The 26,374-nt window shown below is 40.6% G+C and overlaps 1 protein-coding gene across 3 annotated transcripts in view; it reads left to right on the top strand.

Annotated features, from left to right (window-relative positions):
- Positions 1-26,374, top strand: part of FRS2 (fibroblast growth factor receptor substrate 2) — a 95,913-nt gene that overhangs the window by 38,028 nt on the left and 31,511 nt on the right. Inside the window, exon 1 of one of the 3 annotated variants that reach the window (XM_067563939.1) lies at positions 8,449-8,472. The exons of the other annotated variants lie outside the window; for them this stretch is intronic. The gene's annotated coding sequence lies outside the window, so the exon portion shown is untranslated. Of the gene's footprint in view, positions 1-8,448; positions 8,473-26,374 lie in introns of those variants that run through there. 3 annotated transcript variants of the gene reach the window in all.

Here is a 26,374-nt window from a genome sequence, read left to right as displayed (position 1 = left end):
TTTTGACTGTTGACATAGCTCATCGACCAAAATAGTAAACAGTCTGAGGCATGTCACCCCACTGATTTGCTGAAACATTCATTGCTTACAGGGGGGCTAGTTGCTGCAGCCAAAGTATCACTCAGCTGATCGGAAATCCCCTTGGGAGAAGGGAGGATGTTTTCTTTTTTAAGAAAAGACAGAGGAAAAGCACACGGATACAGAGGGCAAGGGTAAAAAGGAAAAGCAACTGAAAAAATTACTGTTTTCTGTAGTTATGCTTAAGGGATCAGTTGTTACATATAGTTTAGTTAGAATGTGCACTCCTTGTAGCTGTTGCCTTATTTGTAATTACAGTGAGTCTTGATTTTTATTTATTTATTACTGTTGGTGCACACTGTAATTGGCAAATTTGAAAATACAGGCTTGGGCAGGGAGAATCTACATTGAACTTTATACCCTTGCTGCATAGTGAAGTCTTTTATGTTTGAAATTTGTCTAAAATATATACTGGGTGATCTTTTAAAATATACATGCACACTAATGTAGTCTTCCCCATACTGATAGTTTACTTTGATTGTCCAATAGCCACTTCTATGTTGAGTCAGTCTGAGAAGTTTGATAGTGGAATATGCCAAATCTTTAACAGAACGACATGTAGGGTAATTTAATGTTACAATGCAGTCACAGATTATTTAACATGCGAGGTAAAATTTGAAAATAGCTTCTACTTTTATACATCAGAATTCTTTAAAAGCCTGTATGTAGAAGTTCAGTAATGTTTGTCTTCTGGTCTTTAAACATCCTGAAGCAGAGGTTTTTTTTCAATAATATAGACAGTATCTCAGGGCTTATACACAGTACCCCTTACGTCGATATAACTTATTGCTCAGAGGTGTGAAAAAGCCACCCCCCTGAGTGACATAAGTTACATTGACCTAAGTGACAGTGTGGGCAATGCTATGTCAGCAGGAGAGCATCTCCTGCCAACATAGCTACTGCCTCTCACAGAGGTGGAGTTATTATGCCAATGGGAGAGTTCTCTTCCGTTGGCATAGAGTGTCTGGACCAGCAACGATGCAACTGTGTCGCTCAGATTCAGAGAATTTTAATGTCAGCAAGGGCTATTAGATAATCTAGTCCGATCTTCTGGTTATCATAGGCTATTACATTTCACCAGTTCCCCCCCCCCCCCCCCCCCCCCCCCCCCCCTTACAGACCTCAATTACTTGTTTGGCTAAAACATATCTTTTGGAAATATATTGGGACTTGTCTACAGTACATACTTTTGTCGACAAAACAGTGGAGGTGTACGCACTACAATGACCCTTCTGCCAACAAAACTTTCCTGCTTTGCTGATTTAAAATAAAACCACCTTGATGAGCAGTATTTTTTTTTTTTTTTTGGTGGCAGAGTTAGATCGACAGTGTTAGTGTAGACACTGGTGATTGGTTATATTTGTGTAAATGGTCTTCAGGAGGTGTCCCACAATGCCCATCCTGACTACTCTGGTCAGCAGTTTGAACTCTGCTTCCCTGCTGCCAGGTATGCAGGCATCTGCCCCGTCCCCTTTAAAGGCCCAGGAATTTTTGAAATTCCACTTCCTGCTTGCTTGGGGTGGAGAGCTCACATGGCATCTTCCAAGTTGACCATGGCAGTGCCACACAGCAAACTATCTCCCATTTGGCGCACACCAGAGCTGTTGTATCTGCTGAATATATGGGGATAGGAGGCTGTGCAGTCCCAGCTCTGCTCCAGCTGTAGCAACTTCGATACCTATGGTCAGATTTCTCGTGGCAAGATAAAGGTGTATCAGAAGGCAAGGGAGTCAAATTGTTGCTCTGGTGCTGCGCCGAAGACCGGCTGCTTCTACGAGGAGATGGACACTATCCTTGGCGGTGACCCCAACTTCACCACCAAGAGTCCACTGGATACTTTGGGAGGGCTGGGAGATAATGAACTCAACCCCAAGGATGAAGTGGTGGACGAGAAGATAGAGTAGGAGGATGAGATGAGATTGAGTGCCAGGGTTGTCCAGTACTGTGAACTGGGACCACTTGTTGACCCAGGAGGGTTCAAGCCAGTCCCAGCACTCCATCTCTGGTGTGCATGGTATAGGAGAGGTGAGCCCTGTTAAGTGATCATTTTTGAGTTGATACTGCTTGGTTACATGAGGTAGAGCTGTTCTTTGCTTTGTCGTATTCTAGAAGTGGGTGAAGAGATTGAAATGTACAAGACTGTTTGTGTTTGTGTGTGCTTCACATTACTCTGCCCAGCTACACAGTGGGGCAGAACAGTATATTAATGCGCACTGAGATCTTCAGAGAGATCTCTTTACTGGAGGTACTTGCCAATCCTCTGCTGAAAGTTCCTTGGCAGAGCTGCTTTGTTCCTTCTCCCTTTGTAGGAAACTTTCCTGTGCCAATCAGCAATCACTTAGGCAGGGATCAAAGCGGCGCACAGAAGAGCAGCATAGGGATCTGGTTTGAAACCACACACATGCAGGAGGTGCACCCTTATTTCTTTGCTTACCCTCAGGAGTGAGGTATTGGCTTCAGTGACCCTTGCCTGTGGAAGTAGTGGTAGAATTTACAATTTTATCCCTAGTCATGTGCAGCGATCCCCTTGGAATAACACCAAGAAATTTTTTCCCATTTTGAGCACACCCCACCTCCTGGGCCAAACTCACCATGATTAGGGTGTTCACCGAGCTGTGCGCTTGTCAAAGGACAGTGAGAAAGAAGTGCCCAAACAATCATGGTTCTGTTTGTTGTGCTTCTGAAGATGTGGCCTTCAGGGGAATCCCCTAGACACCGGCAGAACGCCTCCACCAGATAAGGTAGCAATCATGGACGACATGTTTCGAGAGGTGCTCCAATCCTCAGGTGACAAAAAATAAGAACACAGCATGGAGAGAGACTATAATGAATTGCAAAAGAGAGAGAGAGGAAGGAGAGCCAGGAGCGAATTTTAGTGGTCCAGGGGAGGATGATGGAGGAGCAAACAGAGATGTTGAAGTCCCTAATCGCGCTGCAGGTGGAACACATACATGCTTGCAGCCCATACAAAACTACTTTCCATGCTGACCCACACTCCTCCCACACATTCTTTTCATCTTTCCAACCCGTTGCAGTACCCTGTTCACTCCACCCCTTCAGAAAGCTTCCAAAATGATAGCTGGAGTTACACACAGCTATCAGAGCCTTCATTAGGAGACTGCCCTTCACTGTTATCTCCCTTTCCACCAAGCGTTTTTTGTGATGTTAATTGGTATTTAATTAAAAACATACTCTCTGAAAGATAATCAGTATTTGTCTCCTGCACATGGTGGTTGCTGCTGCAGTTAATACACAGTGGCAATTGGAACATTTGTAGACTACAAATTATGGTTAGGAAGCAATCATCCAAATTTTCAGGCAAGGCAGCAAATCAATGAGACATGGCAGAGTGCTTTATAGAAAGACACATTAGTCTGTTGCTCATTGTCAAAAAGATGCCTCAAAGCCTCCCTGATTCAAATAGCCTCCCATTGTGCCCTGCTAATAGCCCTGGTATCTGGCTGCTCAAAATCAGCTACCAGGCGAACTGCCTCCGCACTGCACCCCTGGGGAAACTTTTCCCCCTTAGCTTCACAAATATTATGCAGCGCACAGCAGGCTCCTATGACCATGGGAATATTTTCCTCATTTAGGTCTAACCTGCCATAAATGCAATGCCAGTGAGCTTTTAATCTGCCAAGCACACATTCAGTGGTCATTTTGCACCTGCTTAGCCTGTTGTTGAAGCACTCCTTGCTGCTGTCCAGGTTTCCCATTTAAGGCTTCATGAGACATGGGAGTAAGGAGAACGCTGGGTCTCCCAGGAGGACTATGGGCATTTCAACATCCCCCATTAGAATCTTCTGTCTGGAAAGAAAGTCCCTGCTTGCAGCTTTCTGTACAGGCCCATGTTCCTGAAGATACGCGTGTTATGCACCTTTCCTGACCACCCTATGTGGATGTCCATGAAACATCCATGCGATCCACCAGAGCCTGGAACTCCATAGAGAAATACACATTTCTACTGATGTACTCCATCGCAGTTTGGTCTGGGGCCCACTGTTGGGCGATGCGTGCCATCTATTGCCCTGCCACAGTTAGGAAACCCCACTGCTGCAAAGCCATCCATTATTTCACACACATTTCCAAAAGTCAATCCTTTGTAGTAGGATATACACTTACGTTAACGCAACCCCAGTGGTGAAGTTCTTGACTCCGAACTGATTCGTGACTGATCAGTAGCAGTCTGGAGTTGCCAGCTTCCACATGGTAACTGCCATACATTTCTCCACTGATAGCCCTTATTTTGGTGCCCTTGCACTGCAGTGTTGGGGTAAGCTCCGCACATTGTTTCAGGAAAGTGGCTTTGCACATCCAAAAATTTTGCAACCACTGCTAATCATCCCAGACCTGTATAATGATGCAATCCCAGCACTCAGTACTTGTTTCCCAAGCCTAAAAGTGATGGTCCACCATGTGCAGCTGTTCAGGAATGCCAAAAGTATTCTGGTATTGTTTCTTTTAATGGCATACAGCGGGTCAGGCACCTCTGATTCCTGTTCAGATTGGGAGTTTGTGATATAATGCATGATTAGCTGTGTTGTGTTCATAACACTGACCAGAATAGAGTGCGATGGAGGATCCATCCTTTCAGACAGAAATGGCAGGTGCACAGTAAACAGGGACCATTGAAAAATGGTGCAAAACTCATTTGGGAGCCCATGAAATGATGGGACAGAAAAAACTCCATCATGGGAGGTTGAGCCTGCACCCATGATGCACTGCGATCCACTTTCCATAACTCCTAGCTTTTGAAGGTGGCGAGTAGCACAGTGAGATAGCTTATCCACAGTGCATTTCTCTCACTGTTGATACTAGAGCACCAACTGTGAACACACTCTGCCGACAAAAGGAGCGTTGTGTGAATATACACAAGCAATGTACTTATAGCAGTTTTTGATCATTGATGTAACTTGCATTGACAAAACTCTGTAGTGTAGACAAGGCCTTAGTCTTGATTTGAAGACTCCAAAAGATAGAGGATCCACCACTTTGCTTGGTAGTTTGTTGCCATGGTTAATCACCCTGTACTTATTTTGTATTTCATTATTTACACAGAATAATATTTACAGTGGCCAAAAGTGTGCTATTGTTGCAGTGTTTTTAGGTCCATCAAGACTGGTGTAAGGGGTTCTGTCCTTGCCTGTCCTATAACTTTGGGGGGTCTCTGTGCTGTGCAGCTGTGGTTCAAGTCTCTGACACCAGTTGCCTGCCCACAAGCATAAGGTCTCATCATGGCTTTCCCCAGGTTAGTTACTCTTTGCAGAGTGACACCAACAACCCAACAAGTCCTTGGTCTCCGCAAATATGTCCTCCCTGAGTTCTTAATTACCCAGACACTTGGGGTGTTTCCCTCTCTTTTGTCACCCTGGAAGGTGTGAAACCAGTCCCCACTGGTTCAGTTTGGGATACACAGTCCATGCAGTTTGCACATCAAAGACCTGTTTGTGAGAAAATTAAACAAAATCTAAATCAGTAGAAAAACCACAGATTTAGAGTTGAAATAATCAGAAAAAGCAAACATATAAAAGTTATGCAGAAAGTCAATGTTAAAGACTCAGCATCAGGCTCTACCCTTCCATATTAGATAAAATCACTTTTCTAATAAGTTATCTATAGCCTTAAAACAATTTCCTAGCATACCCTTAGCTATAGGAGGGAGGGATCCCAGTGTTCATGGATAACTTTCTGCTTTGAGACTCTCCCCCAAGATCTGGATATTCTTCAGTTCAAATCCCTTCCATTTTAAAAGGGTTTGCAGGTTTTTTCCTTCAATCACTGTAGATATTCAAAGTGGGGAAAAAGCTCCCTCCTTTCTTAGTTTTTTGAAGACGGGGGTTTTCTTTTCAGTTTCAAGCTGTTCCTGTTTGTTTTGATGGTTACTCACTCTTTTTTTCCTGCCCTGGGCAATGGCTAGGTGTTTGAAACTAGTCTCATTGGGTTGGAGTCATAGCTCCTTCCTGTCAGATTTCTTCAAGGCACTGTTTTGAGGTGGTGATGAAGTAAGTGTGTGTGTGTGTGTGTGTGTGTGTGTGTGTGTGTGTGTGTGTGTGCACATCTATACACACTGTTTGTATACATAACTTATAATGGCTATTAAGTTCAGTGCCTTATAACCTTTCATAAAATATCTTGCTTGATATACTTTTACAGTAAAATAATAGTATGCAAGTAGTTGGTTTAACTGTTTACTTTTGGAGGCTTAAACCTTCTGTTCTCCTCTTGGTGTGTCTGGACCCTGATTGTCAGATTTGTCTTTTTAGAAAACGTAGTTTTTTGTTTTGTTCTTAAAAAACACAAATAACTAAAGACTCATACTCTTAAATGTGCTACCGTGATGTCTTGCCTTGGGGTGTAAACAATAGCCCAGTCTCCATTTCTGACACATTTGAATGCTTTGGGTTAACAATACTGTAACTAGATTTCTAAATCTAGAAGTCTATCTCCAACACTTTATTTAGGGCTAATTTGCTGTAATATCCTACATCTCCTATGAAGACATTACAAATCAATATTGCCCTCCTTCGCAAAATTAATACGAAACCAATGTACATTTCTCACCTGACAAAGTTCAGCTGGAAAAGGCTATAGTGGTTCCCCAGTCATTGCTGTTAGATCAGTGTACTTAGTTACTAAAGACAGTTAATTATTCCGTTAAAACCACCCTCTATATTTTGAATGCTGTTGATTAAATTAGATTTTAGGATCTCTGAACCTGTGTGCGCTGAAGAATGGCAAAATGTGTTACCTAAATTGTCCTTTCTTCTGGTAGATGGAGCACTAGATCTGGGTACCTCTATCAAAACCAGAGAGAGAAAAACCTAGTCAGCAGTCTATTTTGATTTTAGAGTTTTCCTGTCTCTTCATTAGAGCCCTCTATTTACAAACAAAACTAGTTAATTCAGTTTAATCATTTAATATTGATCTGTCATAAAACTTAATGTGTACTAGCTTTGACAGTTGTTGCACTGAGTCCTCGGTGAGCGGGGCTTAGCACCATGCTAGTACCCACAGATATGGTTCTCCCTCCAGAGCTACCTAAAGTTGTGTCTGTGGACCTGCCACCTGGCTTTCCTAGTGGACTGAAGAATGTTCTGGAGTGTGAAAAAGTGTGAATATTAAAATGAGAAATTATTTAATTGAAAAATTTAGTTTAACTACACAGCTTTATTTCAGAGATGGTAATAAAGCTAAATCAATAAGATTGTCTATGCCTCAAGGGCTTACAGTGCAAAGTTGACTGTCTGTTTTGTTTATAGTGTGTCTACCACAGTGTGGGTCCTGATCCATGACTAGGGTTCCTATGCAAAAGTAATATAGATAACAGTAATTCAAGATATACGCATACTGGTGCTATGGATTCTCACCTATACAAAAGGAAATTACTCTTGAACTTTTAAACTGAAGTCAGAATTTTTTTTAAATTTGACTTGATTTAGGTTTACCACTATTTTAGATCTAATCTTTGTATATTTTGTAACTTGAATTACTGTATAGATAACTGAATTCTAGTATAATTTTTTTGGACCATGACATCTAGTTTTAAATTTAAAAGAATGCTGGTCCTAAATGTGTGTGTTCTTAATATTAGGCACATTTGAACTTGTTTCTTTGAGCAGGCTGTAGTACAAACACTTATTTCTTATTGTGTATATATTTGCAGGCTTATGCACTTTTTAAATACTTTACTATTAAAAATATTTAAAGACAACTATGTTATGTCTCGAGTAAATTAAAACAAAAATCTGGCATCTGCTTTGCTCCAAACTCTTTGTCTTCACTTATGAGATCACATTGCTGAAACTATGGGAGCTGTGACAAATCTATTTTGTGTGGAACTTGGGACAAACTTTTAATTTAATAATGCCCCTAATATGTATCTGATTTACTGTTTTAAAAAAGTTGAAGTTTAACTAGAAACCTCTAAATTTTCTAGAAGGTGACTGTCATAAAAGAAAATTGCACCCACTTTGCTCATTACAGGAGATTAAAATTCAAAAGATGAAAGGTCATTATGAATGAAGTGTGAAATGTGAGAACAAAAACACTTAATTTAAATTATATTTGCTATTTTTGGTTGCTGTTTTTCTGAAAGGGGGAAGCATTTGTCTCACTTGCATTATCAGAAGGCATATGAGCAGTGGAAGAGAGTGAGGTCTGGGCCTTGATAGTGAAGCACTGTTGCCAACTCTTGCAATATTTGGTGTGTTTTTTTTTTTTTTTTTTTTCTTTTGTTTTTTTTTTTTTTTTTTTTTTTTTAAAAGCCCCAGTTCCTGGAATCATGAGGTTGAGTACATGAGAATCTCAACATACATTTAAAAGATAAGTTTGTAGTCCTCCTGGTTGCAGAGGAAAAACTTGAAAATGTGACCTTACAGTCTCAAAAAACAGATGGTAAGTATAAAGAACCTAATTTTTGTATTATGTTTTAAACCAATCTCATAAATTCTCGCACGGTGGGGAGGCTAACTAGTGATTTTTTAGCACCTTATGGGACAGGGAATATGAAGTATGAAGCTTCAATTTGATGCGAAAGACAAGGGGATTTGAAGAGGCAAATTAGTGAATTGATTATATCTATCCTGCATAAATCATACAAATGATTTCATATTTAAATTTATTTTAGGATTTTTTTCTTCTGATTAACTGGGCTCATCCCTTCTCCCCACACTCCTTGGGCCCAGAGAACTATATTGAGGAGACCCTGGGGGGCTCTAGGACCCAGGTGGTGTCTCCCCTCCTCCCCACCATCTGGATTTGGAGGAGCTAGTGGTAAAGAGGAGCCAGCTGGAGACTCCAGCCAGCAGGATGAGAAGCAGCTAAGCTCTTTGGGTCAGGGACCGTCGAGTACTCTGTCTAGAACTGTGGTGCCCCATTCTTGGGTGGCCTTTAGGCAGTGCTGTAATAAACATGATTAATAAAAATTGATTATTAAACCAGAATTGTGTTATGTTGGAACCTGGCCTACATTTTGATTCTGGGCTTCCACACAACCAGACATGAATGATGTCACCTCTTAGCAATAGAGTTGCTATGAGTAGTGGGTTAAGAAATGCCAGTTGTAATTAAAGTTTTATTTTTCAAAGTAATTTCAGTTTGTTCATGCAGAAATGTGCTTACCTTTTGAACTTTCAAACTGCTGGACTGAGCAAAATGAGCATGGATTTTCTTTTAAATTTGGGACTGTAAAAGGATTCTTTAATCCTTCTGTGCAGCCTAAATTGGCTGCATAGTTGAGTATATTTAAAGGCTATTTTGGAGTCATAATCATATTTAAATAAGCTTTTTTTAACCAATGGCAATCTAATTAGATGTTCTTTGGATTGAATATGAAAATAAGTGCTGTTCTAAGTAGAAACACTGTACTTCACTGTTTTTCTTAGGATTGCTTGACCCATGATCCATATTTTTTCAGATTCACCTTTTTGTTTGTCAGAAACCATGCAAATCATAAAACAGCTATTCTGTACACAAGTAAATATTTAGTCCTTGAGTATCCTAAAAAATAACTCCTTAGAACAAACATAATGGTATTGTTTCATTATTTTAGGCCTGGATGTTATAAGTATATGCCAAGAAAGAACAAATTAGTTCTCAGAGTTGTGCTCATAGAATGTTTTGGTCAGGTACTTGAGAACTAGTTGCATGGCTAGTATAAGATACTAAGTTTAGGTAGGGCTTGCGTTTCAACAAGCTGGCTGGGAGTCAGTGCTGATGCGATGCTGGTTGTTTGAGACAAGTAGTGAGTAGATATGAATGGTGACTGCCTTCATGATGGAAGCAGCTTGCTGGCTCCTAGTCAACAAAGAGCATAATTTGAGGGTACTTCTGGATCCCTGATGGTTCCTGGAATTCCGGGTGGCTTGGTGCCTTTTTTGTTGTCTGTAGTAACTGATTATCTGATGTGGACCTTGCTGTAATCATTCTTGCTTTTGTAACCTCCAGACTAATGCATTCTACCTACAGAATGTACCTGTAATGCAGGTATTACTGCATCTGAAGAAGAGAGCTGAAGTCTCTCAAAAGCTTATGCCTTCAAATATTACATTTGTTAGTCTTTAAAGTGCCACAGAACTCTCGTTGATTCTACCTACAGGTACTATTTGAATATCACCTATATATTACAGCTGGCACAGATTGGAGTGAGTTATCTCTTTGCTTACTTGTATTAAGTGAATAAAACACAAACTTGAAGGCTGGCTGTATTATTTAGCTGGTACCTGTAAACTAATTTTTGTACTATTTTAACAAAATTGTACACGTTTTGGAGACATACATGTTGGGTAAATGTTTACATTTTCCTAAATGGAAGTTCATAATTCTGACCACGCAGATACTTAAATAACCTTTTTTGCCTTCTTGGTTTTCATAAACAACCAATAGCTTAAATTCATAATGTTGCTAGATACTAAAAATCATGGTCTTAATAAAGACACTGGATTTATGGCTTGTTACAACAATCTGCAACCCACTAATCCCTTTTTTGTCCTATGACTGGAGAGGTCTTATGAATTGGTGTTGTAGCTGTGTCTATTCTAGGATATTAGAGAGACAAGGTGGGTGAGGTAATAACTTTTATTGGTCCAACTTCTGTTGGTGAGAGACAAGCTTTTGAGCTCTAACAAAGCTCTTTTTCCCACCTGCAGGGGTTTCAACAGGCCACTTCACTTGGAGTAGTCCTTTAGAATATGTGTTAACTACTTATGCTAAACAATCTGTTCCTCCTTGTATTTAGCTATGACACTGCCTTACATCAACTTAACTCTCTAGTGTAGAGCAGACCTGAGTACCTTTCCCAGACCTGAAGAACTCTGTGTGGTTCAAAAGCTTGTCTTTCACCAATAGAATTTGGTCCAATAAAATATATTAATCCCCCACCTTGTCTCTCTAAAATTACTATTTGTCCTCGACAATATTTTGATTCATTACATTACTGTCCTTGATCAAATTTTCATGTTTACACCTGTTTTAATTCTGGCATATAATTCTATACAATAGTTCTGTATGGGATAAAACATGGTTTTAAACAGTTTCATAAACAAATGCTTAGAACAAACAAAACATTTGATAAGACATTCTTGAGTAAAATGTTTTATAAATGTGAGCTAGCCAACATGGAGGAATAGAAACATTACACTTTTTGTTACAATATCTGCTCCTACAACATGGGCAAATAGATATGTGAAATGACAGTGATAGATTTTTCAATCATAATGCATTCATAAGAAGTAAATATAAAGGTGGTAGGGAGGGAGAAGGATTAAAGCTCTATTTTAATGTTTCCTTAACCTAGTTTCTAGAACTAAATTTTTTATTTTTAATAATAAAGGCAGAAGAGTGAAATGAGAGGGCTTGACACCGTGTACTATTTTTAACAGACTGTTAATACCCACTACTAAATTGAATCTTGATCCATATGGAACATTGCTATTAGAAAACCTAGTTTTTAATCTCTTCACCTGCAGAGCCGTTAATTATTATCCACTCCCTTAAAAATAGCAAATATGGAAATCCATTTTGCCAAGAATAAAATTAGGACATTTAGAATAAAAAGGTTGTTTCAGTTCAAGATTATAGCATGTATCCAAGTGAATAAACAACAAATGAAAGCTTGTCTTATTTGTCAGTTTTTGACGTATGGTGATTTTATTAAGGCTCTTTACCAGCTAAGAATGGGAGACCTTTGCATCTCATAGTAATATGTGTTGGACTGATAGCCTGTGCAGCAACCCTCTTGGAATGTCCATCAGTGAAAAATTTATACCTTCCTCAATCCTGAACTGCTTTATTTCTTTAGTAACTCATGGTGATGCACACTATTCTTCATAAGGCTATGGTCCACAAATCTGTTTATAATGGGTACTTCAGCCTGAATGCAGCTTAGGAACAGAACCAAACCTGTCAGAAATGGCAGCAGGAGAATGCCCTGCCCCACAAGTTCCCTTCAGTTTTATTTGCCTCCACAGTGACAGGCACAATCAAGCAGATCTCACTGCTTCAGAACTTTTTCTGAGGAAAACTCGTAAACTCTATTTAAAGTTTCTAACTGTTTGGCTCAGTAATTTGGCTGCTTAATTCCCAGCCGTGCTCCCAAAGAAATCTTTCTCATAATCAGTTTGGTAGATAATTCTCAGTTACACTCCATGAAGGTGAACAAGGTAACATGGAATATCAATGCAAAAAAGACCAGGCTATAGATATGCTGATTTCTCTGGCGTACATACGTCAGAAAATTCTTCCTTTGGGGAAGAAGGCCAGCAGAGAGAATACTGTATAGCCATGCTTAGGAGGCCTGCAGCTGGTCCTAAACAATAGTTTATAAACCCCTCCTCACTTTCTCTCTCTAGTAAAACATAATAGAGGGGTGGGGGGAAAAATATTGGGCTGTCATCACCAGCTGCTTCTATGGGTTGCCATGGCCTAACAATTGGGCTGTCATTTCCAACTGACACCGGATCACCACACTTCAGTGTCCAGGATATTGTTCCCAGCTTCTGCTGTAAGTTGCCATGCCTTCCCTCTCAACCCCCCCCCCCCCCCCAAGCAGCTGGCCATCATGTAATGAGAAGGCCAGCAACCCAGATGTGGAAGAACAAGCAGGTAGTAATGGGGCCACCTTCTCTCTAGTCCCACTGTACACCATTTTATGAGGCCAGAAGATTTCTCCGTGTGCACCTGATAGCCATGTTTACCTTAGTTAGTGATATCTTTCCCAATGACCAGGGGTTCATCCTTTCTACTTTCCACTGAAAGTCAGCTACACAGACCCTTCAAAGGCAGCCAAGACCAGGCAGGCATCACCTCAGCCCTACCCTTTGGGTATGAAAGCTCTGAGGTGTCATCATATCAACCCAATATAAAAGAAAATATTCTGAACTACTATCTGACACTGTAAGTGACTTTACTTGCTTTCACAAGGAGGGATAGTATTGCAAGTATGGTCCCTTTCAACCTAAAGATCCTATGGCCTAAATGGGTTCTTCCTGGGAAACCTTGTGGGTTACAAATCTTTCATGCAAATATATGGGGCTTTGGGACCTTGAGATCAGGCACTAGGGCAAATTAATTTCCAAGTCTTAGTGCTATGGTGGGAAACTTTGTGGAAAGATGAAGTTACTCATAATAACTGGAAATGTCCACTTAAATTTTGGCTCCTTCCATACACTATAGAAAGAAATACATCTAATATGCCTAGTTGAAATTGTCTATGAAGCACACAAGATAAAAGATCGCTCTTTAAGTTGTAGCTAGAATGAGTACAGGGTGCTGAGGTAAAATCGGCAGGTCTACTCTGTTGACTGATAGAGAAGGGGGAGCCAGTGGATGGAAGAAAAGAGAAGGGTAACATGTTGAAAATATACATAGATATTGTGGGGTTTTTTTTATAGTACATATCAAAATTACACTGCCTTACTTTTGGTAAATTCTGCTGCATTTACTGAATATTCTAATAAGAGGGTAGAACTAACATTTAAAAACCAAAGATCTATTGTGGCTTTAAAAGACTTTGCAGACTCTGCTAAAAAATTTTAAAACAAAGTTTAAAAGATCTTTATAAACATGTTTGGATTAGTAATATTCAGCCATTAAAATATTACAAAAATAAATTTCATGCCACTTTTGTTTTTGAGAGATTTGGCCTTGGAGAATCTGCATGGGGTATAGGTTCAAGTTTGGGAGGCATTTATGGTAAAAGTACTGGAGAGCTGACTCACTATTTAAATCTTTGCAGACCATGCTTCCTATTCAAGAATTAACATTTGTTTCCCTTTTAGACTCCATTGCTTGCCTTGATTGGTGTACCTTACTCCATTCTTCATACTTCTTGACTCTTCTCCCTCACAATTTATCCAAAATGCTGCTTCTGAAGTATAATATACTACTTCCTCTGCTCCAGCAATGTTGCTCACTACTTGAAACTAACCACTGCCCCTCTTACTGCAGAAAATTCATACTCCTTGTCTTTGTCCTCACCCAAACCTCCACTATAACTTCCTCCTCCCTATAATTCTCCCTGTACTTGCCTCACTGCTTCCTTCATTTATTTCTCCGATTCTTTTGGTTTTATATGTTTGTTTCTGCTACCCCTATACCTGGAACAGTCTGCCAAATGTCTTCTCTCTTCTCCGTATCTCTTTTTAAAACCTATTTATTCCAGGAAGTCATCATATGTCAGCCCTTGTCTACATCGGAATGGTGGCTTTTTTCCTCTCTATAACCTAAGGTGTGAATTTGAACTGATATAGTTATACTGGTATAATCCTCTATGTGGATACTCTTCTGCTGTATGAGTAGCTTTTTTCATTTTAGTTCGTTGCTTGGAAAAAGGTTTAAGATCATCTGAAAAGAGCAGCTCAGATGCCAGAATAATAGTGTCTGCATAGGGACACGATCTGTTTAACTACATTTGTTTGCCCTGATGAAACTTTCCTGTGTGGGGAACACTTTAATTTTCTCATCAGCATTCTCTGCTGACCAATCTTCAGCTGGGTGGTTGGGCTGTATTTAGGATTAAATCTTTCGCTGCAGATGGGGGAAATGAAGAAAAAAAATTCTGAGCTCATAAAAATATCCAGGTATCTTGAGTTAGCTGGTAGATAATTCCAGCATGTGTATAGTTCTATATTTCTTTCAACTGTCCACCTAAACCAGGTTCTACTGCCACTGTCCCATAATGCAGGAGCTCCACAGAGAAAATGTTGCACACTACATATAAATTATTAGGTTATAGTTGAAGAGGACCAGGAATTTTGAAAACTAAAAATTTTAATCCTGTTTCTTTGTATAACCAAACCTCAAAAGCAAACATTGAGTTTTCTGTTCTGGCCTCTTCTTTCAGCAAGTTGTAGTTAAATCAAATTCAGAGGAGACTAATACACCAATTAAGGGTCTGTAGGGATTGTTCTATGAAGAAAGATTAAAATAGTTTACACAGGTATGGATTTGCTAAACAATGATATCAAATGAGATGGTCATATCAAACTATAAGTATCTCGAAGATATGAACACCAAGGAAGAAAAAGTATAATTTTTCAGAGTGGCACAAAGGAGTGGAACAGCATAGTGTGACTAAATTAAGCAAAGGAAAATTTAGACAAAATATTAGGAAAAATCTTCCTAACAGTAAGATGTATTTGATTATGGAAAAGTCTCTCAAGATAAGTTGTGGAAAGATCATTGAGACCATTAAAACTAGACAGAGGACTGAAAAACAAAATATATGGAACAATAATTTCTACGTTAGAAAGGAGGGATTGGCTACATGACCTAATTGGATCTCTTCTGTGTCTAGCTAGAGGGAGACTAATGTGGCTTAGACAGCTCAAAATCCTCTTGGAGTTGCCTTCACCTGACTCATATAGAGGATAGACCAGTCCAGCAGCCTACAATGGTGTAATCAAATCACATGAAAGAATTGACTATATTTTATAAATTGTGTTTGTTCATATTGCTCCAGTTCTCAAAACAAACTTGCCTTGAAGTAAGGCTAATTTAGATTTCCTGCTCCATATATAGGATTTAGGCCTGATCTACACTAGAGGGTTTTGTCAACAAAAGTCAACTTTTGTCGACAAAACTGCCCTGTTCTGTCGAAAAATAAAACCACCTCGACGGAAGGCATAGAGCTTTTTGCGACAAATCGTCACTGCAGACACAGCTATATGGTTTTGTCATGGTAATTGGCCTCCGGAAATGTCCCACAATGCCAATCCTGACCACTCTGGACATCTGTTTGCACTCTGCTGCTCTGCAGCCATCCTCCCCTCCCCCTTTGCAGTCACGGTAAGTTTGAAATTTGTATTCCACTTCCTGCTTGGTTGGCATGGAGAGCTTGCATTTCATCTTCCCAGCTGACCATGGCGGCTCCACGCACCAAATGCTCTCCTGCGTGGAGCACACCAGAGCTGCTGGACCTGATCAGCATTTGGGGGGAGTCTGCCGTGCAGTCCTAGCTACGCTCTAGCCGAAGGAACTTTGATACCTACAGCCAGATATCTTGTGCCATGGTGGGGAAGAGCGGGACACGCTGCAGTGCCAAGCTAAAATCAAGGAGTTGCGGCAGAGATACCACAAGGCCAGGGAAGCAAACTATTACTCTGGTGTAGAGCCAATGACCTGCCACTTCTACAAAGAGCTGGAATCCATCCTCGGTGGTGACCCCACATCCACCCCATAGACACCTCCAGGGCCACTGGATACTGGACTGAATCTTGAAAAAAAGGTAATCGAAAAACTGGAACTGGAGGATGACCTGGAGCCGAGGAACAGTTTGATTGCTGAGGTTGGGAGTCAGGAACTGTTCTCAACCCCAGAAGGCTACAACCAGTCCCAGCCCTTCAGCTCAGGTGCTCAGGATGCAGGAGAGGGGAGCTCTGGTAAGTGTTTGAAAGCTGATGCTGCTTGTGTACTGAAGGCATGGGGGTTCTTAGCTTGGCTAAAACATACAGGTACTTGAACGGATAGAAATGCACAGGAGTAACTGTGTTTGCATGTGCTTTCCTGTTCCATTGTGCATCTAGGCAGTACAATTGAGAAGCATGTTAATGCACGCTGAAATTTTGCACGTATCCTCTGGTGTGACCTCTAGGAAACTTTCTTGGAGTATTCCCTGATTCTCTGTCTCCGATTCTTGGGCAGAGCAGCTGTGTTTCTGCCCCCGTTATAGGTCCCTTTCCCACGCCAATTAGTAATCACTTAAGTGAGAACCAAAGCAGCATACAGTCGTACAGCATGGGGACCTGGTTTGAAGCTGCTCGCACGGAGGAGATGCATCCTAACATCCTTGCTGATTCTAAGGAGCAAGATATCTGCTTCTATGGCCTCTGCCTGTGAAGAATGGTGGTACAATTTGAAATTTGTTTTCCCACTGTACCTGCTTTTATGCCCCAAGTGAGCATCCAACCAGAACCTAGACCTTCTTGTATAGTCCCCCGCTCAACTCACCATTCTCAGGCTGATCAAGGAGCTGTACTCTGTGCAGGTGGACCGTGAGAATGAGGTGTGTTTCACAGTGATTCACGTGTACTGTTAGGGCACTCACGCTAATGGTTTTGTTCATTGTTTCTTATTCTTACACATATGTGACCTTCACAGCCAAGGCTCCTACGCCGGTGGACCGCCTACAACTGATAAGGAAGCAACCCCAGAGAAGCAAGGAGGAGATGTTCCAGGAACTTCTCCTGTCCTCTGAGGCATCCAAAAGAGAAAAAGGCATGGAGACAATTGATGTCAGAATCTCAGAAGATGGACAGAGAGGAACGGAAGGCAAACCAGGAGAGAATTTTAGCTGGCCATAAGTGAATAATCAATGCCATGGAGGAGCAGACAGAACTTCTAAAGACAATCGTGTCATTGCAGACACAATTCATGCAAGCTCGCGTCCGTCCTTCCCCCCCCCCCCCCCCCCCCCAGCTGCAACAGAACTTTCCCTGCACTCCACCAACTCCCCCTATACATTCCTACCAAAGTCACGGACCATCTTGCTACCTCCTTCATTCCACCTCCTCAGACAGCTATGAGAACAACAGCTGGACTTATAAGCAGCTGTCCTAGCTTGCACTGTCCCCCAGTACTTCACCCCCTCTAGGATTTGTTTGTGTTGTGTGCTGTTTTGTGTTTAATAATAAAAGTAAGCTCTCAAAACAAGAAGCAGTCTTTATTTATGTATTGAACATATGTGCACCTACCACTGACACACATGAACAGCTGTATAGCGGGCATAGAATGTCACAGCGCAGTTTCAAAAAACACCTAATGGGTTCTCATTGTCAAAATAGGTCCTCAATACCTCCCTTATGCATATGACTCCTCGTTGTGCCCCTCTAATATCCCTAGCATCTGGCTGATCATATTCAGATGCGAAGTGATCTGCTTTTGCAGTCCACCCTGGGGCAAACTTGTCACCGTTAGCTTCACATAAATTATGGAGCACACAGCAGGCAGCTATAACCACAGGAATATTGTCCTCATTTAAGTCCAGCCTGCCATAAAGATATTTCCAGCATGCCTTTAACCTGCCAAATCCACATTCAACGGTCATTCGGCACCTGCTCAGCCTGCTATTGAAGTGTTCCTTGCTGCTGTCTAGGTTGCCCGTGTAAGGCTTCATGAGCCATGGCATTAGTGGGTAGGCTGGGTCTCCCAGGATCACTATGGGCATCTCAACATCTCCCATTGGAATCTTTTCGTCTGGGAAAAAAGGTCCCTGCTTGTAGCTTCTGGTACAGGCCAGTGTTCCGGAAGATACGAGCATCATGCACCTTTCCTGACCAACCTGTGTTGATGTCAGTGAAACTCCCACGGTGATCCACAAGTGCCTGGAGTACCATAGAGAAGTACCCCTTCCTATTGATGTAGTCTGTCACAAGATGGTCCAGTGCCAAAATTGGGATGTGTGCGCCATCTTTTGTGCCCCCACAGTTAGGGAATCTCATTGCTGCGAAGCCATCCACTATTTCATGTACATTGTCCAGAGTCACAGTCCTTCACAGCAAAATGTGATTAATGGCCCTGCACACTTGTGATAACAGAGCTCCAATGGTGGACTTGCTGACTCCAAACTGATTAGCGACTGACTAGTAGCAGTCTGGAGTTACCAGCTTCCACACTGCGATTGCCACGTGCTTCTCCACTGAGAGGGCAGCTCTCATTCTGGTGTCCTTGTGCCGCAGGACAGGGGTCAGCTCCACACAGAGTTCCATGAAGGTGGCTTTGTGCATTCAAAAGTTCTGTAGCCATTGCTTGTCATCCCAGACCTGCAGAATGATGTGATCACACCACTCAGTGCTTGTCTCGCGCGCGCGCCCAGAAGTGGCGGTTCATCATGTGCAGATGCTCCGTGAATGACAACAGTAATGTTGTTCTGTTTGTGTGCATGTGACTCAGCAGGTCAGGCTCCTCGGGTTCCTGTTCTGATTCAGAGCTTATGATGTACTGCTCAACCAGCCGCGATGTATTCAGAATACTGAATGCAACAGTGAAGAGTAGTGCGTGATCCATCTTTTCAAATAGAGATGTTGGGCACACAGTAAACGGCGGGGAGCCGTTGAAAAAAGACGCGAATCGCTGCCAGCAATGCAATGAATGACGGCATGGAAACGCAATACACCGTGGGGCATTGAGCCAGCAACCATGCTGCTCCATGCTCCTCTCCCCCATCCCAGAATTCCTAGTGGCAGAAGCTGCCAAGTTGCATAGTGAGATATCTAACCATAATGCATTGCTCTGTCGATATTACAGCACCAAATGTGGATGCGTTTTTGCGACAAAATGAGTGGTGTGGATGGGTGCGAGCATTGTAATTATAGTGCTTTTTTATCACTGAAAAATCTACTATCAACAACTTTCTAGTGTAGCCAAGGCTTTATTTTAATTATTTCTATTTTTATCCAATTTAATTTTTATTGTGATTGCATCCAGAAGCTGCATTCAGGATCAAGGTCTCACTGTACTAGATGCTTTACAAACACAGGTCTCCAGCCTGCAAGCATTTAGTTCTCCAGTCCTGTGGACTGGACTGAGGAAATAAATGGGGACTCCACATGTGATTCCCTGGGTGTGTAAATGTGAGTAGCAGTATGGTAATGTGTCCGGTTCAGGATACTGTGTCCAGTTCTGGTGTCCAAATTTAAAAAAGGATGTTGAAAAATAGAGGGTGCAGAAAAGAGCCACAGAAATGATTTGAGGGCTAAGCTTTACAGTGAAAAACTTTATATATAGTCTTTAATATGAATTTTTAAGTCTTGACCCATCTTGGTATTTGTTGTGCCATTTCCTACTTTCTATATTTCATCTTAGTCCTAGGTAGTTATTTGAAGTATACCCTTTTTAATGTAATCCTTGCCTTTTACTATTGCATATTTTACCTAAGTCTTTTCTATTTTTAAACTTGTTTTTAACTCTTGCTGGTTTTCGAGGGTGGATTACAGATGGACGATAGAAACTTTGTTGTTGTTGAAGATGCTTGAATTGCTGTTGAACTTGATTAAAATGCAAGTTATATCAGAGTAGATTAATAGTCCAGAATCAAGTGCTGTGCCACAGGGGAAGCTGTGGCCTTTTGAAGACTGTCCTGTAGTATATTGGTTATATCATGCTGAAGTAAGATGGAATAAATGAGTGCTATCTTTTAGGACTTTAATAGAAATAGTGTATATTTGGATAAAAGTTTAAACAAATGGAAAGGTGAAGATTGAAAATGTCATGGGTTTAACATACAGGAACTTCTGCATTGCTATTCAATAGAATAGTTTATTCCCAGCTCTCCCTTCAAGTCTTTGGAATTTAGACATAAGAAGTATGGTTACCTCTTTTACCACCTGAGGATATGCCAAAACATATTTACTTTGCTTGATATATATTCCTAGTGGTACAATTAAGAGAGCGTCTATTTTTAAATGACATACTTTGACTGGAGAAAGAAACAAAAGAGAGATCTTATGAAAGAGATGTCATACATTTGGTAGACTCAGCTCTGGATAAATCTTGGTCTTTATTAATCCTTAAATACATTAATCTTAAAATTAAATTTTTTTCATCAATGCTTTTGGCCAATGCTCCTATACCAACCCTTGGAGGCTTCCTCCTTTTTACTGTAATTGTAACGAATACAAGAGCCCACATACATTGTTAGGGTGATTGCCCTTGCATGGGTTAAATGAGTGTTTGTAAATAGCCATTGGTCAGGAATAGTTGCTGAACAAAGATTTAGATTGCTTTCTGCAGTTTGTTAAAATAATTTTCAGTTTTGAGAAAAATGCTGTGCTTTTGATATCAAGAGACGTGCGCTTTCTGGCGTGGGTGTTTGTAATTTTATAATTTACTATTTTGGCACTTCAAGATCTTCAGTTTATTTTTACGGCAGGGTCTTCAGAGAGAGTTCCTTACAGTTTAGTCGGTTTTTTTCCTTATTTCCCCCAAATATTTTCTCATTGTGTTTTATGTAATATGACTTTTTTACTCTGATTATCAGTATCTGAAAATTACACAGGAAATAGCTATTCAATTTTTTAGCCCAAATAGATTGAAAATACTGTGCAACAGAACAAAAGTGCTGATCAAGTTTCAAAATTTTAAATCAACCCCTGTGATTAATAGTTTCGGAATTAAAAGGACAAAACTCTTCTGAATTTGAGGGAACAACCAATTTTCAGTTGCCAACTAGGGCTGACTTTAAATGGACCAGCTCTCCATATTAGGAGTAGAGGGTTGCTAAGGTTACGGTGGATGTTTGAAGAAGAATGCAGCTGAGAGGGCAAGTTCTTGATGTCTGAGCCCAGGGAAGGAATTCGGTGTGATCATGCATCAGCCCTCCTAATCACACGTTCAAAAAGTGCTGCGTGGGCGGTATGTAAAAACTACAGTTCTGTGTGCTGGCATTTGTGTGGTTACAATAATTTTTGTTTTTCTAGGAGTCAGACTTATTAGTTTTTTCATGAAAATGCCAGGCTTTTGTTTTGGGCAGGGGTAGAAAGGAAAGAGTCTTAATTCAACATTATTTGAATTCATTAGTCTGTGAATGTATTTCATTTTAAAAATATCTTATACTTTATATCTTTTTCTAAAAAGAGTGTTTTATACATTCAGCTCCACCATTCAGGATTTTAGAGTTTATTCACCTAGCAGCAATCAACAATTTCCCAGTTCTTTTAGTTCCTACTCACCTCTGTTTCACTGTAGTTTTGAGTCTATTTTAGTTTGATACTAGTAACGCTGCTTTTTCCCCTCGAGTACTTGTTCTCTTTTGTTATGACTGATTCCAAACAGATGAATGTGCAGGATTATGCTCAGTGACCCCCACTCAGTTTTCTTAACCATTAAAATGCCACTACTCTTTCTGAAATAAACAAATTAGGAAGCTAGTTGCTGTTAGATTTTCATGTGCCAGAGAATGCAAGGCAGGGACTCAGCAGGACATCTTGAAGAAACGGTTAAATTGAAGAGAGGCTGCATATGTAGGGATGTATGGGAAAAGAATATTGTGACCCTTCTGAATCTCCTTTCAATGGTTTCTGCTCTTTTAAACACGCAACTGCCCCTTTAAACTACTCTCTTTCCATGGGAGAAGTTTCCTATGACACCTCACTTTTCCTATGTTCTATTTCAAAACTCCTAGTGGATTTTCCAGTCTTGGAATCTCATTTTTCCCTAGGTACTTCTAAAGTTAAGAAGACCGCCCCATGGGTCAGCTCCAAGAGGCTTGGCTACACAGCCAGCAATTACTGCTTTGAAGCAAAAAAATCAATTTTGATACAGAAGAGATGTTGCATATGATGCCTTATCCCAGGATAACCTTGTAGCAGCAACATACACTTTCATGAACATAAACTCAATTGCTGTTTCCTTTCCATGGGGCTTCTGCAGAGCTTGCAGTTTGTTCAGTATGTGACAGCACACATTTTCAGCATTTTACACCAACCCTGCCTTCATTATATTGCTCTAAAGTAATGGATGGACTATAAATTGACACTGATGGTTTTTCAAACTCTTAAACCAAAAGCTGTCCTAATCTAAAGAATTTGGCATCATTCTAGTGAAGATGCTGTAGCCAGGAAAAAAATATGGTCTAAGAGCTACTTAAGTCTGAATAGGATACCATGCTTGTTAGGTAAAATAGGATTTGCCACATCTGAGCAATCAATGGTCCCTCTTTTTTTTTTTTTTTTTTTTCCCCACCCACACGGTATTCTACTACAGTGGCCACTACTAAATTATTCAAATGACGCCTAGAGAGAGAATCTTGTGCCAACAAAAGAGCCATCAACTAAATTCCGAGGGTGGACTGCTTTGTCACCTTATTCTCCTTATCTTCTGGAGGGAATAAGGTTGTTAAGGATGGTTCCTTTCTTTTACTCCAAAGCATTTTTTTCTTGTATGTTGGATTTCCCATCTGTTTTTGTCTGTCCATTTTGCTGGCACTAACGTAGTGTCTGGAGGGCTTTCAAGTTCTATCTGATCACAAATCTGATTTCTGTATAGCACCCACAGAAGTTAGAGTTCACTGTACTGGTTTCTTGCCCAGAAAGAGGCTGCATGGGAATCCACTCTAACCTACTGTGTTATATCGCATGAATCTGACAGTGTAGTCACACAATACAGTCCCTCATTTTGCACACCTTCTTTGAGGTAAGTATTTTAATTGTAATCCTGTATTTCACTGAATATGGATAAATGTCACAGTTGAACAGTGATTTTGGTGGGAGTTAAGAAAATTACAAGATTTATTTTAAATTACACAGAAGCCTGATTGTATTTTCTCCAGACATTACAGGGTGTGCAATTTTTTCATTGGGCTATTTTTGGTCATGGAGTCCTTAAAGCACATGGACTGTGGATTATAAATCTGTCCCATCTAGATTTCATAAAATAAACCGAGTTTCCAAGTAAAGACAATGTTATTAACCACTATCTTAACATTCAAACAAATAAAAAGCAAATAAGGCAAATAAAAAAAAAATTGGTGGAGGGAAAAGAATGAGAGAACTTTAACAAATATGGGACCAACTGTGATTGTTCTTTTTGAAGGGAGCAGAAAACAACTTACACTCTTTGCAGGCAAATTAAAATACTTGAGGTGCTTTTAAAAAGTTGTAGAATAAGTACTGGGATCAATTCCAGTGTGTAGTGGGTTCCAAGCTCTGGGACCCACCTCAGTAAAGGCATGTTTGTTCACCAACTTCCGATGCAAAGATGGTTCACTAAAAGGCAGTTGGTGTATGACAACAGATACCTGTCAAAATGAGGCCTCGGCCTCTAATAAAGCTTGGACCTACAGCATTAAGAGTTTGAAAAATCAACAGTTAGTTTATAGTTCATCCATCAATTTAGGGCAATGTAAAGAAGGCAGGTCTGATATAAAATAATGAAAATAAATGTATGCTGTTGCATACTGAACAAACTGCAAGCTCTGGAGAAGCGCTGTGGCCAGAGAATTGCAATTGAGTTTATGGTCATGAGATCATCTGTAGCTGATAGAAGATTACCTTGGTATAAAGAAAGATGTAGCCTGTGCAAATTGTGCAACTGTAAATTTGTTCAATGTATAATATGGCAACTGTTGTGCAAACTAAATGTTGAGTTCCTTAAAAGGGGAATGTTTGAAATGAGGATTTCAGTCCATAACTCATGAACTCTATCCTTTAAAAATGTTTTTCCCGAGATCTGCGAGAGCACCCAGTACTCAAGTATTTTTCTTGATATGTAGATAAAATTAAGATTGATTTATAAAATACACTCCTTATGTGCTACATAAGTATTTTGCAACACAAAAGAATTCAATATTAAACAAAGTTCAGTAAAATGGATGTAATTAAACAAATACCAATTAATCTTAATGACTAAAAGCATGACAGTTGTGGATAAAAATGAGACGTCAAAACTGAAGGGAAATCAATTACATTTATAACTAATTTAAAAAAAACACTTTATGTAATACGTGGGGCCTAAATAAAACAAAAAACAAAACTCAAATGTAATGACTGTATTGGCGGAAGAAGTCAGCTAGTGGTGGTTTGAATCTGTACATGCTGCTGTTAATTATGTGACATTCTATATTCTTGAGATCTGAGCAAGTTTACTGTCAGAAGCATATAAGAATCTCATTATAGAGGGACAACTGTGGAGATTTCACTCTCAGAAGCCATCCAAGTATGGTAGAAATGTATTCCTTGCCATCTTGGAGGTGCCACCACTATCAGATATAATGTGAAAACTCTTAGGCCATAGACAGGCTGACTGTCCTAGACAAGCAGTAGTGACAGTGGTTGAATCCACTGTGAACTGAAGATACTTTGTGGACTAGATGAATCACTACTTAGGGAAAAAAAGCATCCTGACTCAAGAGTAACAAACCAATTCCGTGCTTCTACAGAGTTCTCAGTCTCTTTCCTGTCGTTCCTCACAGTGGGGTGTTCACTGTCTGTATGGCAACTAGAGCCAGATGACACCTTTGCTCTAAGGCTGAGCTTCGTACTGGCTCTTGAGGACGAACACCTCTGAATTCTCTGCCTCCATGCTACATGTACAGAAGATTCCAGGCTCCCTTTGGAGCAGAGTTTCTGCAGGATTCTTAAGATTATCAATAGTGTATCTCAATTTCTTCATTGGCTTTGAGGTTTTTCCTCAAAGCTGCTAAACTTACACATACAAAAAATTAGGTTGGCTTTCTGAGGGTTTGGAGGACAGCACCTCATCTCCCCACTGTCCCCAGAAATGGCAGATAGCAGACCACAGGAGCTCAGCTTCCAGCTGGCACGTGGGCAGGCTCCATGTTGAGACAGTTGAGCATGCTGTATGGAAGCTTCTTTCATGGAGACCAGGCCAGAATCAGTGTCATTAAACTGGGGGTAAAGGTTTTTTTCCTCCAAAACACTTCCTCCCACCCCCGAAGACATCGGATCCCTATTCTTTCCTGCTTTTTCTGAAAACTGAGAGGTCTCACTGGAGCCTCCTAAATCTTGGGGTAAGGCAAGATATCACCCCATAACAATCAGGAGGAAGAAATTCTGGTTCCAAGCCCGAGAGTACGCACTGTCAGTGCTGAGAAGGCCACAGAGCATCATCCCTTCCCACAAGCTGTTTTACCTGCAAAGCCACAGCTGTGTCAGTGCCTGTGACCTCCCTGATACCAAGGGGTCACTTGTCTCCAGTGGTTCCAGCTCACACCTCATTCTGTGCAGTCAGTTTCTGCTCAACTAGGACCTAGCAGCAGGGAGCATGGGGTGAAGTGGTTTGGATTCCCTCCTTGGGAGATGAGCCTGTTAAGTCTCCCCTTCTAGCCTCAAAGGTTCCCACATGTGATCATGAAGTGGCTACTGTTTTCCTTGTAGAGAAATGCAGGATATGTGCCTGCAGACTGTCCTTTCTATCACTCTAGCATACTTCCTCCTCACAGGGTCCCTCTTTATTTCTCTCAGGGGTTTGGTCCAGGGACTGGTGAAGGATGTTTCTCACAATCAGATCTTAAAAGGAAAGCACAAAGTCTTAAAACCTCTCTGAGTCTCCCATCCAGATCTTCTGAAGAGTAGGAGAAATCTCTGAAGTTGGGGCTTTTGAGCAAGATGTTCAGACTGGTTGACTAAGCTTTCCATAGTTCAGCACAAATTGTGTGTGTGTGTGTGGGGGGCTAATTTCATAGGCCTTTTTTAGAAAATGAAACACAAAACAACTTGCAAAGTTGAATAGCTATGTAAGTAATCACCTCATTTATGAGCGTAAGATTTAAAATGGAGTGGCAATTCTGTATCAAGACCTATTTGTACCTAAAGTCTTTACTACTTTGCCTAAGGTTAAGCCTGCT

This window comes from Emydura macquarii, unplaced genomic scaffold (genome assembly GCF_026122565.2).
Source record: "Emydura macquarii macquarii isolate MOO-44397 ecotype Brisbane River unplaced genomic scaffold, CSIRO-AGI_Emac_v2 contig_2636, whole genome shotgun sequence".
Taxonomy (NCBI): domain Eukaryota; kingdom Metazoa; phylum Chordata; order Testudines; family Chelidae; genus Emydura; species Emydura macquarii.
The sequence above is the reverse complement of the archived record's forward strand: the minus strand, read 5'-3'. Positions and strand labels throughout refer to the sequence as shown.